This window comes from Tupaia chinensis, unplaced genomic scaffold, assembly GCF_000334495.1.
Source record: "Tupaia chinensis unplaced genomic scaffold, TupChi_1.0 Scaffold000494_1, whole genome shotgun sequence".
In the NCBI taxonomy this organism is placed as follows: Eukaryota; Metazoa; Chordata; class Mammalia; order Scandentia; family Tupaiidae; genus Tupaia; species Tupaia belangeri.
The window spans coordinates 3451958-3471033 of NW_006160006.1; the positions used below are offsets into that span (position 1 = coordinate 3451958).

At 39.2% G+C, this 19076-nt stretch overlaps 1 protein-coding gene across 1 annotated transcript in view; it reads left to right on the forward strand.

Annotated features, from left to right (window-relative positions):
* The first annotated feature begins 27 nt into the window (after positions 1-27).
* The window catches only part of MARCHF1 (membrane associated ring-CH-type finger 1), a 641401-nt gene continuing 622352 nt past the window's right edge, over positions 28-19076 (forward strand). Inside the window, exon 1 of the mRNA XM_006156469.3 lies at positions 28-91. The gene's annotated coding sequence lies outside the window, so the exon portion shown is untranslated. The remainder of the gene's footprint in view (positions 92-19076) is intronic.

Here is a 19076-nt window from a genome sequence, read left to right on the forward strand (position 1 = left end):
GGCGGCTGACAAAGGATGGTAGGATGCCTGCGTCGGGGGCTGCGGGCTGCGCGCAGCCTGGCGGCCGCCTGAGCCACTTCACGCCTCGCGGGTGAGTGATCGCAAGGGCTGTTCGATCAGCCTCGCTGATCGGCTTTTCCTGGGCTCAGGCTCTCGGGCGGCGGGTCCTGACCCTTCGCGGGGCCGGGCGCACAGCCTTCGGGAGCGCAGGCAGCAGGTGCGTGTGCAGGGTCGCGGGAGAGCTGACGCTCCGGCCGTGCTGGAGCGGGCGCCCTGGCGGGCTCACCTGGCAGGCACTGCGCGGCGACTGGAGGCTTCCCCAGCGGCAGCCCGGGCAGTTGCCGCTCCTGTTCCCACGCGCCTTGGTCCTGGAGGCTCCCCTGCGCGCTGCGCGCTGTGCACACTCGCGTGCTACTAGTCGCCAGCCGCACCCCTCGGAAGGCGCGGAACAGATGACAGTCACTTCGCGGGCTCCCGGGCTCCCGGCGTGGGCTTGAGGGGGCCGCTCACCCAGGCAGGTGCGCGCCTCGGAAGACCTGGGGCCGCCTTTGTCTTGGGGTTAGCACGGATGCGCTCAGACCCGAGTCGGGCGCGCTGCAACTATTGGGTCCACTCTGGGCTCCTGGGCGAGAGATGCCATTGTGTTCTTGTGGCAGGCGGGACCGGGAGCTCGGACTTGAGACGCTCGGGGTAAGTGTCGCAGTTCCAGGCAGCAGAGCGAGCTGCCGCGCTCTGGGAAGTGAAATGGGCAGTGGGGCGGACAGATGCCGAGTTCTGGCCCCAGGAGGTGTGAGGGGAAGGGCAACCGTAGCCAGACTCACTCTCGCCCTTCTTTATGGTTTCGGAAGTACTTGCCTTGGGGATTGGAGGAGTGGATGGACGGAGGCAGAGGCGCGCCCAGATTGCAGCTGGGAAGCCCCGCGTTCCCTGCTCGTCCTTTTGTTATATTGGTAGTTCCAGACCGGGCTCGCCGGTTCCACACCCTCACGGTCTGTATTCATCCTACCCCAGAGCTCGGCGGGCTGGAACCTGCTCAGGTAGCCTGGAGTCGCAGGTGTGCGAGCGCTGGGAAGCCAGCGTGTCCGTGTCCACACCTCCTGGCGTCTTGCCGAAGGATGTGCGTTTTATCAACGAATTCCGTCTGCTTGGCAAGAGTCCAATTTTTAGCTCATAAGAAAGTGGCACTATCTCAGAACGTTTCTTAAAAAATGTCAGTTTATTTTTTAAAAATTCCTCTTTATGAAAAAGATGGGAAGAAGTAAAGTCTGCTACTGTGAAGTTCAATTGTTGTTTTCAAAGTTTTCATCCACTGCAGTCTAAAATATTTAAACATTAAAGAGTTAATTCATTCATGAATTTGTTATATTATAAATAATCTCTGAACATTAGGGAGATTCTTGGTATGCCAAGTTTGCTACTCCAGCATCTGACACAATGCCAGGCTACAAAATAGAAATATCAGTTGTAATTCAAAGGGTCATTTTATTTTTCTTAAAAAAAGCTTACTATTTTTTTCTCTAGTTTTTTTTTTCTTTTCTTTTTTTTTTTAAGATAGGTGTTCCTTATAAAACTTTTCTAAGACAGGATCAAAATATTTCTAGATCAGTGATCATTCTTACAAGTTTGAGGACTCTTCAGGGTAGAAAATCACTGGGACGGTGAATGTGGGAGTGAGGAAGGAGCTGGGTGAGAGAGTGGAGGTTTTACTGAGCATGCATGGTGGGACTGAGACGGGTATCACAGGGCCTCACCATAGCTTTGACGTGTTTCTCTCTCCTGGGAAGTGTGTAATTAAGTGCTTATATTTCTCTCTGCTGAGAGACCAGTGATATGACCAGAATTGACCTTTATCCAGGGCTTCTGGGGTTAGCAGCAACATTTTCTCCTGACAATTAGGAAAAAAAAAAAATTCTGTGTTGACTTTCATCACAGAAGTCTCCACCTGTTTCTTTGCAAGTTATCTTTCTACTTTTATTGTGCTCATCTCTTTATAATAAAGCTTACAAGATTTTATGGTATGGCACTTAGAGAACCGGCCGCTTGCATTGCCTCCTTTCCTCAAATACGGTAATAGCACGAGGTCGCCTTGCAACTTGCCCAGTGAACACGCAATCTGCTGATGTGCGTAATTGTGCAGTGGGGTGCCCGGCATAAATCTATGCTCTTCATACACCATATGTGTAATTCTGAGCGTAGTCAGCACTAATGATGGCAGGAGGCACCAAGGTATCTGGCGGACAGCGTATGGCAGGGGATACCACCTTTAACAATATGTCCTTACACCTTCGTGCAGTCGATAAAAATGGACACCAGCAAGAACAGATCATATTTCATATATTTCACAGATCTTTAACTGTGTTTCTAAAATATTTTATCCAAGAAAGACATTAAGTGCTTCAATACACATACACACCAGGATATGTGAAGACTTCAGAAAGTATGAGCATCTTATATATTGAGTTGTCATAAAGTTGTGATGTACTTTTTCTATGCAAAAATGCATAATGACTTTTCTGACAACTGAGTAAGTAGGTATGATTGATACATTTGATAGGACAATATTAGCTTCAAGAATGCATGAAGTAAAATAATGCCTTTGAACTAGGGGTTATTCTCGTAATGTTCTTTAATGTATTTCTCAGATATTTTGGGTATTTTGTTATATGAGAACTCTCAACTGGGAAAGATGAGGAAGAAGAGAAAGAAATCTCAGTATAAGATGAAAACAGCACAGTAGCAGACTGCCCAGAGTCGGCCATGGTGACGTTCTGAGGTTATGGAAAAGTGCTTATGTGAGAATACTGGGAAATATACGAGAAAAGATTGTGTACAAGGAACAAGCTTGTACTACTGGAAGGCATCTTGCTTTCATTGCTCCAGTTGTTCAATTTAATAGGTTCTTTAGGACCTCCATGATACAGAGAAATTTCCTTAACCTTCCTTGAGGCAAAAGTATCTTGAGCTCAACTATAAGGTTGTCTTATGGGTTTTTCCATGGTGTAATTTGAATTCTAGGTTAAGGTGCTTTATGGTTCACAAAACATTGTGATTTGAACTTCTGAATAAAACTTCGATATGAAAATTGGTTAAGTAAAACCTTGACTGAAAGGTTTTGTCATTTTCTGGAATTAGAAGTTAATATAAGGACAACAGTTACAGATTTGTTGAAAATATTTAGGAGCTTGATATCTTACTCAGAGGGCCAAGATAATGAAATTAATAGAGTTTTAAAAAATTAAAGATTTTGAGACAAATTCTCCAGAAGCCACAATTATCTCCTGGCTATATATTGAGCACATTTTGAAACTTAATGGACTCGTTAGTTTCATTTTACAAAAAACATGAATGATAATATCTGCCTTGTCAAGAAAGACTTCTTAAACTTTTGTTGAAAGTTTACTGGCAACAAAATCTCTTTTTTTGTGCATCTAAAAATACTTTTATATAGCTGTAATTTTAAAAGAATACTTAAGCTGGGTATAGAATTTTTATTTGGTAGTTACTTGTTGCCAGCTTTAACTCTTGTTATTCTTTTAACTCTTGGCTTCCATAATATGTGCAGTCTTGTTGCTTTTAAGGTAATGTGTCATTGTCTCTGGCTGATTTCATAATTTTTCCTCCAGTTTTACTATGTTCCTATAGCAAGCTAGCTAGCTAGCTAGCTTGCTTTCTTTCTTTCTTTCTTTCTTTCTTTCTTTCTTTCTTTCTTTCTTTCTTTCTTTTTGATTCTGATTTTGTAGAGCTCCTCTTAAATTTGTGGGTTGATATCTTTCATCAGGTGAAGTGCATTGATGAATTCTTGACTATTTTAATATATAGCAATACTCCATTGTGTTTTCTTTTTTTTCAGATGTTTTATGTTTAACAGTTGGTTCATTGTACCCAAAATTCCTTTTATGCTTATTTCACTGTTTCTACTCTTCTTTTCTGTATATTTATTGTAATTTTATTTTTTTAAAAATCTTTTCTTCAGTTTGTTGTCTTTCTTTTACATTCAGCCTCTGAAGTTGTCAAGCTTGTTCAGGGGTAATTTTTTTTTTCTATTTTCAAATGTGTATTTTATTCTTTTCTACAAATTCCACTTATTTTCTTCATTTTTTCTTTTACTTTGAATATACTAATCAAAGCTATTTTTAAGGTTTTTTGGCCAATGTCAATCACTGTATTGTTATATTGCTCTTTTCAGTGTCTTTTTTATTATTTTTTTAAATTGGAAGTCCCCTGTGTAGCCAGTACTCAGCTAGGTCCTAGTAATGTAATGATAAGGAAAAAGGTGTGATTCCTGCCTCTTTAGAACATTCTATTTCGAGAAGTTAAATAATGAACTTATCCACATATTCAAGTGTTCAGTGAAGGACAAGTGTACATGGAAGGACAGCCTGTTATGGGGAAATTTGACTTGGCCCTGAGGTCTGTACAAGCCTCCTTGAGCAATTGACATTGGTGCTGACACCTGAAGGGAGAAAGAACTGGAATGAAAAGGGAATGTTTTCTAACAGGGACAAATGCTATGTGCTCAAGGCCCCACTGTTGAGGACAGCTTAGTAGCTGTAAGTTACTCAAGGACATGTGGGTTGGGAAGATGTACCAGATGGGAAGGACTGTCTCTAAGTGTTTGGCATATTAAGGAATGAAGTGCATGTGTGTGTGTGTGTATTGGGGGGAGGGCAGTGAAGAAGAGCCTTACAAATAAATGAGACTATGTATTAGCCTAAAATAAATACATGAAGAATATGAGGAGCATGTTGGATAAAATATACACAGTGTTAAATATTAAGAATTATGAACTTTTGGGTTGATTCAGTGGTGCAGCAGTAACATGCTACTCAAGCAAAGATGCTGGATCCATATGGAGATTGTGGGTTCAGTTCTCTGGTTGACCCATACACACTGATCCTGGCTGGCTGGTGGGGAATAGGAAGTGCGGAGTAGTAGGGATTAACATGTGATGGCCTAATAGTTAAGGGAGCCAGGCTCCACATGGCTGACCATGCAGTTTGAATCTCTGCCCTGGCAGCTTGTGTGCATATGTGTGCTTAATATCCCAAGAAGATGTAAAAATGGAAGAGAAGGGATTGTGGCAGGACCACAGTCTATTGGATATTGCTTTCTCTTTCCTTCTCTCTCTCTCTCTTTTTTATCTCTCTCTAGTGAGGATATGTGTCCTCTGCAAAATTTTTTAAAAGATATTTTAAAATGTCAATGGCAGTTGTAGGACTAGGGTTAGTGTTTTTTTTGTTTGTTTGTTTGTTTTGTTTTTTAATGTCCCCTATTGTTCCATTGTTCTTAAAAAATATTGTTGTAGGCTGTTTGCTTTTCCATATAAGGTTGAGAATTGTTTGCTTGTCAATATTTTAAATTTATTTTAAAAAGCTGCTTTTATTTAAACAAGAGACACTATCACTTGCAGTCTTCAAACATTATTGCACTTGAACTTTCATGATTTTATAAAGCATTCATGAAACAATCTACAGATTAGTTTAACAGACAAATAATGCTTTTAAGCAAACATGACTATCCTAAAATTTTTTCTCTTGCACTCAACCTCCACCATCTATTCTCTACCAACACTCCCCACCCCCTTCATCTAGCATCCACATCCATCCTCTCTACCTTCACATTTTCAGATCTATCAGCCTCTGTCATAAAATACAAACATTCAGTACAAATTGAGTGGGGATATACAATGTGTATCTCTTAAAGTCTATCTCACTTCACTCAACATTAAATCTTCTATATTCACCCATTTTGAGGTGAACTATGTAATCTCATTCTTTCTTATAATTGTGTAATATTCTATAGTATACATGTGCCACAGTTTTTCAACCTAGTCATCAATTTTTGGACACTTAGGCTGGTTCCATGATTTAGCAATTATGAATAATGTTGCAATAAACATGGACATGCAGGTGTCTTTCCTATCCTTTGGGTAAATACCAAGGAGTAGGATTGTTAGGTCATATGGGAATTCTGCTTATAGGGTTTTAAACACCTCCATAATGTTTTCCATGGAAGTTGAACTAATTTCCATTCTCACCAGTAGTGTAAGAGGGTTTCCTTTTCACTACAGTCTCACCAGCTCTTGTTTATTTTTTTATCCTTGACATTCTAACTGGAGTTAAATGGTATCTCACTGTGGTTTTAATTTGCATTCACTTATGACAAGAGACGTCGAAGATTTTTTCATATGCTTCTTGGCCATTCATAAGTCTTCCTTTTAAGGTTGTCTATTCAATTCATTTGCCCATCTTTTAATTGAATCATTCATATTTTTAAGAGTGGGCTTCTTGAGTTTCCTATATATTCTAGATGGAAATCCCTTGTCTGGGGGATACTTTGTAAATAATTTCTTCCTTTCTGATGGTTATATTTTCCCTCTAACTATTGTTTCCTTTTCTGTGAGGAAACTTTTTAGTTTGTCTATTTTGTGTCTATTTTGAGGACTATTACCTATGCTTTAGCGATCTTATTTACGAAATTTTTGCCTACACCAGTATCTTCAAAAGTTTTCCCTATGTTTTCTACTAGTAATTTTATAATTCAAGGCTTCATATCTAAATCTTTAATCCATTTTGAGTTGATTCTTGTAAATGGTAAGAGACAGAGTCTCTCTAACTACAATTAGTTTTTTCCAAATACTGTTCCCTTTAAATTTTTCAGTAAGTGTATGTACTCACTGAAGACATGATGTGAGAAAGTACTGCTCTTGGAGAGTGGTCATGCTGCAATCTCTTCTCTGTCATTCCCTCCCTTCAGGATTGTGGGCATATATGCACAGGGTGTGTTTCTCAAGCTCTTGGATCCAGGACCAGAATAGGGATACAGCTGCATTAATCACCACCCCAAAGGCTGGTCCCAAGATTATTTTCTTTTAAATTATTATTTATTTTATATATTATTATTATTTAAGTTTTCTATAGGGCACACGTGCTTACCAGAGAGAGGCAGAGAGAAGGAAAGTGAGAAAGCAAACCTCTAGGTCTAAGACTTGAACTACAGTCACCATGTGGGAGTCTAGCACCTTAACCACCAAGCCACCTGCTGCCCCCAATACTTTTTAAAAGGCATACATTATTATTATATAAATACTTCTTAAATAAAAGAAATCTGAGGCAAAACTTTAAAATGTTGACTTTTGTTAAACATGAATTTTTTTTTTTTTGAGAGGTTTTTGCTATAGGGCGCGTGTGCTTGCCAAACAGACAGAGAGAGACATAAAGACAGAAAGCAAGAAATCACCCCCCAGGGGGGATGGTCATACCACAATCCCTTCTCCTCCATTTTCCTCTCAGGATCTTGGGCATGCATGCACACGCGCCCGGTGTGAGTTTTAAGCCACCGGGTCCGGGACGTGAACCATGGTCGACTACGTGGGAGTCCAGTGACATAGCCATTACGCTAACTGCTGGTTCCCAACATGAATGGTTTTATTGTGGTTGGTCTATAAAATGGTTTTCCCTTTGTGTGTATGTGTATGTGTATACACATATAAATTCTTCAGAATTGTCATGTTAGAATCTACTTGTTAAATTCCATAAAATGTCCCGGGTGACATGTATTCCATGGTTGCCACTTCAGATCCGTTCTCTGTGGATCTGCATACTCTGTCATTCTTTGGCTTCTGATTTCTTGTGGGGTTTGGCAGGAGGGTGTGGTGGAGAGTACACAGAGTGGTCAGGGAGGTCATCTCTCTGGTTCTGTTTCTGCTCCTTGGCCTCCCTCTATGGCCATGCCTTCTCTATTTCAAGGCTCCAGTTCTTTCTGGATTTTTATAATCCTATTTTCTTTCTTTTACCCATTAGGCCCGGGAGGTAGAGGTGGTTGTGCTCGGGGGATAGAGGTGAGAGCTTCCTTTTTCTAACCCTGACCACATCTCTGTACTCAGTCTCACTGAATGTTCTCTCTCTTTCCTCTAAGGCTCTTTATATACCCTGTTGAAATTGGAAGTAGATTGATTTTTATGGTTTAATTTGAGAGAACTGTCATTTTTATGACAGAGCCTTTCTATCTGTATATATGTTACATAACTCCATTTATCTGGTTCTTTTATGTACTTCAATAATATAAATTGTTTTCTCTAAAGGTCTTGCTTAGTTTTTTTTTCTTGTAATTGTGAATGAGATCTTTAAAAAGATACATGTTCTAAATGTTTATTGGAGGTGTATATTGATTTCTACACGCTGATTTTCCATCTAACAATCTTACTAAATTCTTTCTTTCTAATAGTTTTTCTTTGAACTTTTGGTGTGTAGGTTAGATAATCATGTTTTCTGTGTCTGATAAGAAACAATAATCACATGAGAGAGTGAGAGAGCGAGAGAGAGAGAGAGCGAGAGAGAAAGATACAGCTAGAAACAAGGCACCCCCAAAAGGTCCCTATGCCACAGTCCAACCCCAGTCCCAGCCAGCCCAGATCACAGGTACCTGTGCACATTCCTGGCATGGCCAGGACCTCACTCACGTGTGTCCAGCTGTGCTACCACTGCCCTGCTACCTGGCCCAAGGACTCACCTTTTGAAAGACATGCTTTAAATGGAGAAGCTCATTTAATCTTCAGACAAGTCCTCTGTTAGATACTATTCCTGTCATGCACATGAACTTACTCTCTCTAGAAAGAAGTCCCCAGAGGTTCAGTGGTTATGACAACTTGGTGAAGCAGTGCAGTTTGTCACTGGCAATGGTCATTAGTGCCATATTCCATATAAGAGAACCTAGGCACAAAAATATGACTTAACCTTATTAAAACTGGCAGGACGAGGAACTGAACTCTGACGTTCCTGATGCTCTCGAAACCATGCTACCCAATTCTGAAATTTTCATATCTTTTTCTGTTCAACTCTCACCTTCCTAATATATTTTTCTGGCTATCACATTAGTGAGAACTCTTTGTACAAAGTTGAAGCGAAGAGATTAGCGCGGGCATGGGGAAGAACCGCATGAAGCTTCCCTCAAGGAAGAACTTGTTGTCCAGATGAGGGCGAATGGTCCATGGACATCCTGCAGCCTTCAGCCCTCAGGGTCAGAGCCTCCAGGATCTGGCCCCAGTCTTCCTGCAGCAGATGACTAACCTCAGGGAAGGGCAGCTGGCATGGATTCCCAGCCGTAGATCAACTCTAAGGATTGGATTCTGATATAAATGTTTTCAGAGAAAAAAGAAAGACATCCCAATTTTTAAAGAGCATGCATAATGTAAATACAAAAGCCTTAGAAAAATAGAAAAAGGAAAAGAATAGGGGAAAAGAAGAGCATAAAATACAAAGCATTTCTACCAAATGAATATTGATATAAAAATTCAGAAGACAATATCAAGGAAAATGATACACTGAAATAATAAAGCATAAAATAGCATTTTTTCCTAGAAACATAATTCAGGCTTAATTTTGGACCTCTGATTAATATATCCAATTAACATTTTAAATGATAGTTTATTCCATAAGCAAGAGAGCCAGAGTAAGAGTGAGCAGGAGAGAGCTTGCGTACAATGGCAGCACTCCTATAGGGTCCTGATGGTGCAGGCCACTCCCAGCCTTCAGCCATGGTATGCGGTGGGCAAGCTTGTGTTGGTGCACCCAGTGAAGTCTCCAGACTTAAACCGAGAACCTGTCCGTGTTTATTGCTTCACAGAGGATCCTGTTTTGCCACTGAACCAGCATCTGGTTCCCAATTAAAATTTAAAAAAAATTACCTGATATTTTTAATATATGCTCAAATGATTTTTGATATTACACCAATATACTTTTTTTTTTTTGGTTTGGTTTAGAGATTTTTGCTCTAGAGCATATACACTTGCTGGAGAGATAGAGAGACAGAAAGTGGAAAATCACCCCTCAGGAGGGTTGGCTATGCCGCAATCCCTTCTCTATTCTCCCCTCAGGCTTTTGGGCACATATGCACATGCACCTGGAATGAGTTTCAAGCTGCCAGGTCTGGGACTTGAACAGCGGTCAACTACGAGAGAGTCTAGTAATGTAACCATTACACCATCTGCTGGTCCCCACAACTATGCTTCTGATTAAAAGCTATTCATTAAATCATAGGAAAAAGTTTCCATAACATGAATATATGTGCTATGTAACATGATGATTAGTCTTAAAATTTCAGAATGCCTTCTGTGAAAGATTAGGAATAATAAAAGAATCTTCATTGTCACCATCATTATTTAGTATTTTTCTGGAACTACCAGTCACAAACTAAGAAAATGTAAAAAGTAGAAATTTTGGAAGGAATAGACAAATTTGCCATTGTTTAGGATGACTATACCAGAATGATAGTGACTTCTGTGAAAAATCTCTCCCTCTCTGTGGTGTTTGGGGCCTCTGAACAGATGCCAGTTTGTAATAAGATTTTCTTTTTTTGGTAACTAGAGTGTACCTAAAAAACCTGAAAAATCGTTAGGTCCTTTGTTATGAGCGAAATTATGCAATTTTGCTGTAGTGCAGTGGTTTGAGTTTCATGCACAAATGTTCTGTGGCTGCTACTTAGTAATGACAGAAATGATTAAATTATAAAGTTATCAAGGACACCTAGAAATTAGAAATTGTCTATAATTTTTATTTCTTTTTTTTTTTTTTTTAGAGGTTTTTGCTATAGGGCATGTGTGCTCACCAGAAAGAGAGAGACAAAGAGATAGAAAGGGAGAAATCACCTCCCAGGGGTGATGGCCATGCCGCAATCCCTTCTCCTCCATTCTCCTCTTGGGATCTTGGGCACGCACGCACATGCACCCAGCATGAGTTTAAGCCACTGGGTCTGGGACTCGAACCATGGTCGACTACATGGGAGTTCAGCGACATAGCCATTATGCTAACTGCTGGTCCCTATAATTTTTATTATAAATATAAGCAATGTGTAAGTATAAATAAGCATGAAAATATTTACAATATAAAAAGGTGTAAGAATTTAGTTTGCTAAAAAGCATACAAGGGTCCAGCAGGTAGTGTGGTGGTTAAGGAACTAGACTCCCACATGGCCAACCATGGTTTGAGTCCTGGACCTGACAGCTTGAGACTTATGCCAGGCACATGTGCATGTGTGCCCAAAATTCCAGGAAGGAAATGGAGGAGAAGGGATTGTGATGTTGCCACCCCTCCACCGGAGAGTGATATCTTACTTTCTGTCTCTTTGTCTCTCTCTCTGGTGAGCACATGTGTCCTAAAGCAAAACTCTCTTAAAAAAAAAACCAAAAACTAAAATATGTGTACTATGAGTGATATTATATATCAATACATGACTAGGAAACGTTAGGCAAAAATGCAAACATTTCATTAATATTATGGTTGCTTTTTCCTTTTGGAAAAAGCATATTTAATATTAAATTATTGTTTTCAATAAAAAATTATTTTTAAAAAACATAAAATCTGTTGTAGAGTTATGTAGAAGGATCAGGGCTTTGTTCCATTAATATAAGACAAGGCCCCTGCCTCCTAGAAACTTGAACTTAAACAACCTAGGAAAAAGGGAAATGACAATAGTAACTTACTTTTATATTATTTACTTTTCTAAAAGATGTTATGCACATGCATTATTGGATTATTAGTTATCACTACAATCTTTTACATGCTGGTGCTTCTACTGGACTATAATCTTTGTGAGAGCCAGTTCTCTGCTTGTAGAACTCACCACATAGCCTGGCCATAATTCCTTACTACGTAAGCGTCCAGCAGACAGTTTGTTGAGATGGACAGCCCTTACAAAGTGTGCAAAAGTGTCCGTGTTGCCATGGATGAGAAGCATGACAGAAAGGTTGATGATGTTGCCCTAGTGAGTGCTAAGTCAGGATGTAGACTGTCTGTTCATTGCACCATCCTGCTCCCCTGTAGGAATTCACTAAATGATCCCAACCAAAGAAGGTATACAGAGGAGCATGACACTATTTGTGCAAAACAAGTGTGTACCTTTCAGAGAGGAGAGGGATGATCACAATTTGAGCAGCCTCAAGACTTCATGACGGGGGAAGAACAGGATGAGAAGGTTAAAATTAAGGACGTGCATTTTTCTTCTCAAACTGTTTAGTAATTCCATACAGTAGAAAACTGTAGTATCTACTTGTGAAGGAAATAGCCACTCCCTAGTTAATGAGGCCAGTAATCAAGTGATGGTATTGTGCAGAAACTCTGAAATCAACAGGAGTTCAAATCCAACTCTGCCTTTCATTAGCGAACTGTCCTTGAGCAAATAGCTTAATTTCTCTCTCATCTTTAATTTCTCATTGGTAAAATGTGAACGATAATATTTAAGTAATGGAACTATTGTATTAAATAACCTAATGCTTACAAAGACTTTACACATAAGCACTTGGTCATTGTTACCTGCTGTTAACATTCACTTTACATTATACCTCTGTTTCAAGGACTGAGTGAAGCTTGATTTTTCCCAATACAATATTTCATTTATGTTTATTTACTGCTACTTTTTGCTTTCCCTCGTTGTACTAAACAAAAAAGGAAAGACATGGCCAACACATTTGATTTTCTAGTTAATAAGGCAGTGAAGTCTTGTTAATGCCAGGTAAAATTTAAAACAAGCATTGTGTCCAGGGAATCTAGAATTTGTGAAAACCAGCTTGCATCAAGCTTTTCTCCCTAAATAGTTGTATTTTGGCCTAACTGGCTCTTCCGGTATGAGTGTGGATATTTTCATGAGTGTCTCTAAGGCAGTTCTCTTTTGTTCGAGGCACACTGATGTTAAGAAGTGACACCGTTGCTCTCAGTCCTTGGGTCTATTACTCTGGCGGCAGCAGAAGTTACCCAGGCACGAGTGACTGGGTTCACTAATGTCTCCCCCGCTTCTTTCTTTAAAAAAATCAATAATGATCAGTTTTGAGGTATAAAAAGCTACCTTTCATCTTTTTTGAACTTTGGGACACTAGTCTTCAATTTTATTTGGTTTATAGAAAGGGAGAAATCACCTCCCAGGGGTGATGGCCATGCCGCAATCCCTTCTCCTCCATTCTCCTCTTGGGATCTTGGGCACGCACGCACATGCACCCAGCATGAGTTTAAGCCACTGGGTCTGGGACTCGAACCATGGTCGACTACATGGGAGTTCAGCGACATAGCCATTATGCTAACTGCTGGTCCCTATAATTTTTATTATAAATATAAGCAATGTGTAAGTATAAATAAGCATGAAAATATTTACAATATAAAAAGGTGTAAGAATTTAGTTTGCTAAAAAGCATACAAGGGTCCAGCAGGTAGTGTGGTGGTTAAGGAACTAGACTCCCACATGGCCAACCATGGTTTGAGTCCTGGACCTGACAGCTTGAGACTTATGCCAGGCACATGTGCATGTGTGCCCAAAATTCCAGGAAGGAAATGGAGGAGAAGGGATTGTGATGTTGCCACCCCTCCACCGGAGAGTGATATCTTACTTTCTGTCTCTTTGTCTCTCTCTCTGGTGAGCACATGTGTCCTAAAGCAAAACTCTCTTAAAAAAAAAACCAAAAACTAAAATATGTGTACTATGAGTGATATTATATATCAATACATGACTAGGAAACGTTAGGCAAAAATGCAAACATTTCATTAATATTATGGTTGCTTTTTCCTTTTGGAAAAAGCATATTTAATATTAAATTATTGTTTTCAATAAAAAATTATTTTTAAAAAACATAAAATCTGTTGTAGAGTTATGTAGAAGGATCAGGGCTTTGTTCCATTAATATAAGACAAGGCCCCTGCCTCCTAGAAACTTGAACTTAAACAACCTAGGAAAAAGGGAAATGACAATAGTAACTTACTTTTATATTATTTACTTTTCTAAAAGATGTTATGCACATGCATTATTGGATTATTAGTTATCACTACAATCTTTTACATGCTGGTGCTTCTACTGGACTATAATCTTTGTGAGAGCCAGTTCTCTGCTTGTAGAACTCACCACATAGCCTGGCCATAATTCCTTACTACGTAAGCGTCCAGCAGACAGTTTGTTGAGATGGACAGCCCTTACAAAGTGTGCAAAAGTGTCCGTGTTGCCATGGATGAGAAGCATGACAGAAAGGTTGATGATGTTGCCCTAGTGAGTGCTAAGTCAGGATGTAGACTGTCTGTTCATTGCACCATCCTGCTCCCCTGTAGGAATTCACTAAATGATCCCAACCAAAGAAGGTATACAGAGGAGCATGACACTATTTGTGCAAAACAAGTGTGTACCTTTCAGAGAGGAGAGGGATGATCACAATTTGAGCAGCCTCAAGACTTCATGACGGGGGAAGAACAGGATGAGAAGGTTAAAATTAAGGACGTGCATTTTTCTTCTCAAACTGTTTAGTAATTCCATACAGTAGAAAACTGTAGTATCTACTTGTGAAGGAAATAGCCACTCCCTAGTTAATGAGGCCAGTAATCAAGTGATGGTATTGTGCAGAAACTCTGAAATCAACAGGAGTTCAAATCCAACTCTGCCTTTCATTAGCGAACTGTCCTTGAGCAAATAGCTTAATTTCTCTCTCATCTTTAATTTCTCATTGGTAAAATGTGAACGATAATATTTAAGTAATGGAACTATTGTATTAAATAACCTAATGCTTACAAAGACTTTACACATAAGCACTTGGTCATTGTTACCTGCTGTTAACATTCACTTTACATTATACCTCTGTTTCAAGGACTGAGTGAAGCTTGATTTTTCCCAATACAATATTTCATTTATGTTTATTTACTGCTACTTTTTGCTTTCCCTCGTTGTACTAAACAAAAAAGGAAAGACATGGCCAACACATTTGATTTTCTAGTTAATAAGGCAGTGAAGTCTTGTTAATGCCAGGTAAAATTTAAAACAAGCATTGTGTCCAGGGAATCTAGAATTTGTGAAAACCAGCTTGCATCAAGCTTTTCTCCCTAAATAGTTGTATTTTGGCCTAACTGGCTCTTCCGGTATGAGTGTGGATATTTTCATGAGTGTCTCTAAGGCAGTTCTCTTTTGTTCGAGGCACACTGATGTTAAGAAGTGACACCGTTGCTCTCAGTCCTTGGGTCTATTACTCTGGCGGCAGCAGAAGTTACCCAGGCACGAGTGACTGGGTTCACTAATGTCTCCCCCGCTTCTTTCTTTAAAAAAATCAATAATGATCAGTTTTGAGGTATAAAAAGCTACCTTTCATCTTTTTTGAACTTTGGGACACTAGTCTTCAATTTTATTTGGTTTCATTACCTGCCTATTGAATACTTTTGTGCTACTCTACACTGAGGACTAGCTGTGAAGGGATGAATAGATCAGGGATTCTAGTGATTAAAGAATTATAACAGTGTAAAATGGGTAGTAAAAAATAAAAGAACAGTGAAGGAAATGTGAAAGACTAAACTAGGTAAAACCACCTACATGAATTGGTGAATAAAAGGATTAAAGCAAAGGAGGAAATATTGTTTTAAAGGAAAATGGCACAAGGAAAGGTTACAGAGAAGTTAAAGAAAAATTGGAGAATAAAAAGAATTTTAGAAACTTCAGAATGAAAGAAAAACTTTTTAATCATTGAAGAAAATTGGAACAAGAGGGTAGCAAGTGGAATATGAATAGATGTAAAAGGTATTTGCAAGCTTAGGCATAAAATCAGAAATAAATGAGTTGTACATTAAAAATATATAAAAATTGGTGGATGCTTTTTATTAATATTTAGGTTCAGATGCTTAATTTGCTCTTAAAGCACATGAAGTAAGAATTGACATATTCAAAGGCGGTTTCTAAATTTCAGAAAGAAATCAGTTCTTTGCGGGCTCTTGGCTCTTGTAGTTTATGCACCCTTGGTGTTTTACTCATGTGTTTATTGGCCACAAGAGCTATGCACTCTTCTGTTACCCAGATGGGATTGTTTTTCACATACAAGCTTATATAATTTTTAAGAAAATACCAGAATTTTTCTCTGAGTGACTAAGGATTATCAAAGGAAATTATTCTAAAATCAAATCTGTGATTAAGGTATTTAGTCATTCCCTTCCCTCCTTTTATAAATAAGATTGTTGCATTTTCTTATTTTCTGGAGGTGTCTGTGATTTAAGAATGATGAAATCTTAAAAAAATGAGGGGGAAGGAATTGACATGACAAAGGGGAAATAGTCGTGATTTTTGTGTATTTCTGTGACTAGTTGGCAGAAAGCTCCCCCCTCCCTTTTATTCCTGCAGTATGAGCCCTAACATTGGTTTTCTGAGCCCTTATGTCACTGATGCACCAGAAAGGCCTCACATTCTCAATAGGGGAATCAGTGAGGTGGTTAAGGGGTGGAGATCTGGAGTATGTCAGTACACAACACAGGAGCCTCTTATAACAACATGCTTGCTAAATAACAAAACACAGGGCAATTGTGTTGCATCCATTTGTTTGTACGGATTGGCTGGCTCAGAAGTGCACGCTGGCACGCTCACATCTGGGGTAGCCCTGACTTCACCTTTGTCCTTTATCTCTCTGAAGCTCCATGTCTTTGAGCTCTGCGGACGAACTTGGGCGGCTTCTGGCCCTGAGGCTCTCTGTGAGCTGTTGACATAACCCACGTCTCTGGGTCCTTGTTCCATTTCCAATTAATCAGGGAAAGATGGCCAGTCAGAGTTTTGGGGCACTGGAGTTCCTTCTCATTATGAAAAGTAGTTTATGGCTTGGTTTAAGTTGTCAAATATTCAAATATTAGATCATTGGTAAAGTCATGATGCATCATTGCACAGAAGAACATGTCTTGACTTTTCCCGACGACCTACTATTTACATTTCTTTACTACTAGGGAAAAGAACATTGGCCTATCTCAATATACCTGATTTCTGCCCTCACTTTTTCTCAGATCCAGTCTATATTTACATAATTTTTTATTGTTCATATTATGGAAATGTCTTTTTTGGACCACTTATTGACTTTCTAAGCATTCCGCACATATAAATTTGAAACAGAATAGAACACATGCATGTTTTATGTATAGTAAATTGTTTCCTTGTGGGATTTAATGTTAATAAGCCTTTTACCATCTAGGTTGTTGAATTGATGGAGACCATGGGAATTGTATATGCAATAAGAATTTCTCTACATTTTAATAATTTTTTTGGAGTTTATGATAAACTGTTTCTTGGTAATAAATAACTATTAAGATAGTTTATCAGAAAAACCATTGGAACAAAAATCAGGTAGTTTGAGAGGATGGCAACTGAAAGAAAATAAAATACTAAAGTGGGAAATTGGGCAGGGAACAACTATTTGTAGATGATGAAGATTATGGATGAGTTTCTAGCAAGTTTATATCAATGTCAGTCATTAAATTGTTATTATACCAATTCTCCATTATTTTATATCATTTGTCTGAACTGTTTTTGGTAAATAATGTATAGCTATCTATATTTTAACTCACAACAAAGTGCATTAAATGAATTTCGATTGCACTGGCTATTTATTCTATGAAGAGAATTCCTGGTCACTTCGGGGCAGTGAAACGTGGCTGGTTTCCAATTCCTTTATTCTTGGGGTCTCTCTTGATACCCTTCAGTACCACCCTCTGATGGGCAGGGCTTCCTTAGTGACTGGTATGGCCACCAAACTCGTCTACACAACGCATGTGCTCCCTGGACTTGGGTCCCTCAGACATCTGGATCTCCTGATGTGGAATATACCACTGTTCTCTACCGATCTCACTGAGAAAAGGGAGTTGATCATTTGAAACAGAATAGAATTGTTTTCATGTATTTGAAGGGCTACATGTTTTTAAGATGTGTCTCTTTGTCTTAGAGATAATCACACAGATAAGTACAGAGATCTTAGATAATTATCTCCAGTAGAAATTATTTTCTATGTGAGTCATTTTTATGTTCACAACTATATCTTTTACTTCGACACCTCATCATACTTATATTTAAACCACAGTTTTGGTCGTAAAGCCATCTGATGTCTACTGGGGCAGAAGAGTCAGTCCTGGAATTCAGCAAATGCATTCTCTACCAATGAGCTTCAGTGTGCTCCAGCACTCTCGATCTGTGTTAGTACCTTGGGACCACCTAAAACTTTTAGCTTCCATTTCTGTAAATAAAATAAAAATATATTTATTTATTTATTATTATTGTTATTTTTTAATTTGACCAAAGCAAGACACAGAAGATAAAGTGAGAGAAAGTGAGAAAGCAAGCCACCAGGTACAGGATTTGAACCATAGTCAGTCATGTGGGAGTCCAGTGTTCCCAACCAGCATGCCACTTACTGGCCCCCCACTTTTTAAAAGAATTATTTAATTTAACTCTATTTATTTATTATTATTATTTTCTTAGTTTGATCAGAGAGAGACAGAGTCAGGGGGAGGGGAGTGAGAAAGCAAGCCACCAGGTCTGAGACTCAAACTGTGGTTGGCCATGTGGGAGTCCAGCACCTTTAACTACCATAACACCTGCCAACCTCCCTGTAAATGAAATTAAAGTATGTGTTCTATGGTCATTATAGTACATTATGTGAGTACCTTCAAAATCCACTCCAAAAGTTGGTACACATTAAAGGCAAAATCCTGTTTTAGTAAGCTGTTTTTTAAAATTCTGCATATTAAAGGAAAACTCCAGAAAGGTATGGAGCATATTGATTATGCCACAGTAAGTTCTCATGGAGAGGGATTCTTTCTGGAATACTCAACTCCTACTCAAAAGAGCCTTCTATGGTTGTATGGAACACAGACACAGCTGAGAGTTACAGGAATGTGTATGAAAGGAGAGGAAAAATCACAGGCAGAATGCAGGGGTCAGAAGGAGAGGGGGAGGCACGGCTCCTAGGAGTTAGCAGGTGCCTGAGCTGTTCAGATATTTTGTAATGTGCATAATGAAGAGACCCAGACTTCCTCAGAGACTGACATCAGGCTGCTCTGCACCTTTGTGAGTTAGCAAGTGTGACAACAGAGGGAGTCACAGGAGCACCCTGGCTGGTGAAGGATCTAACTTGATTTGATTTTGAATTACTGAACTTGGACGGAAATTCCTAACACTGTGTAATACCATGGCTTTGATATAAGGAAATGCCTGTTTTGAAATGTATGTGTGCATCTTAGAACTTAGAACATCTCAGGATGGGAAAGAAGAACTGGCTAATAAAACATACACCAGAGGAAGAAGAGGGTACAGTCAGGGTT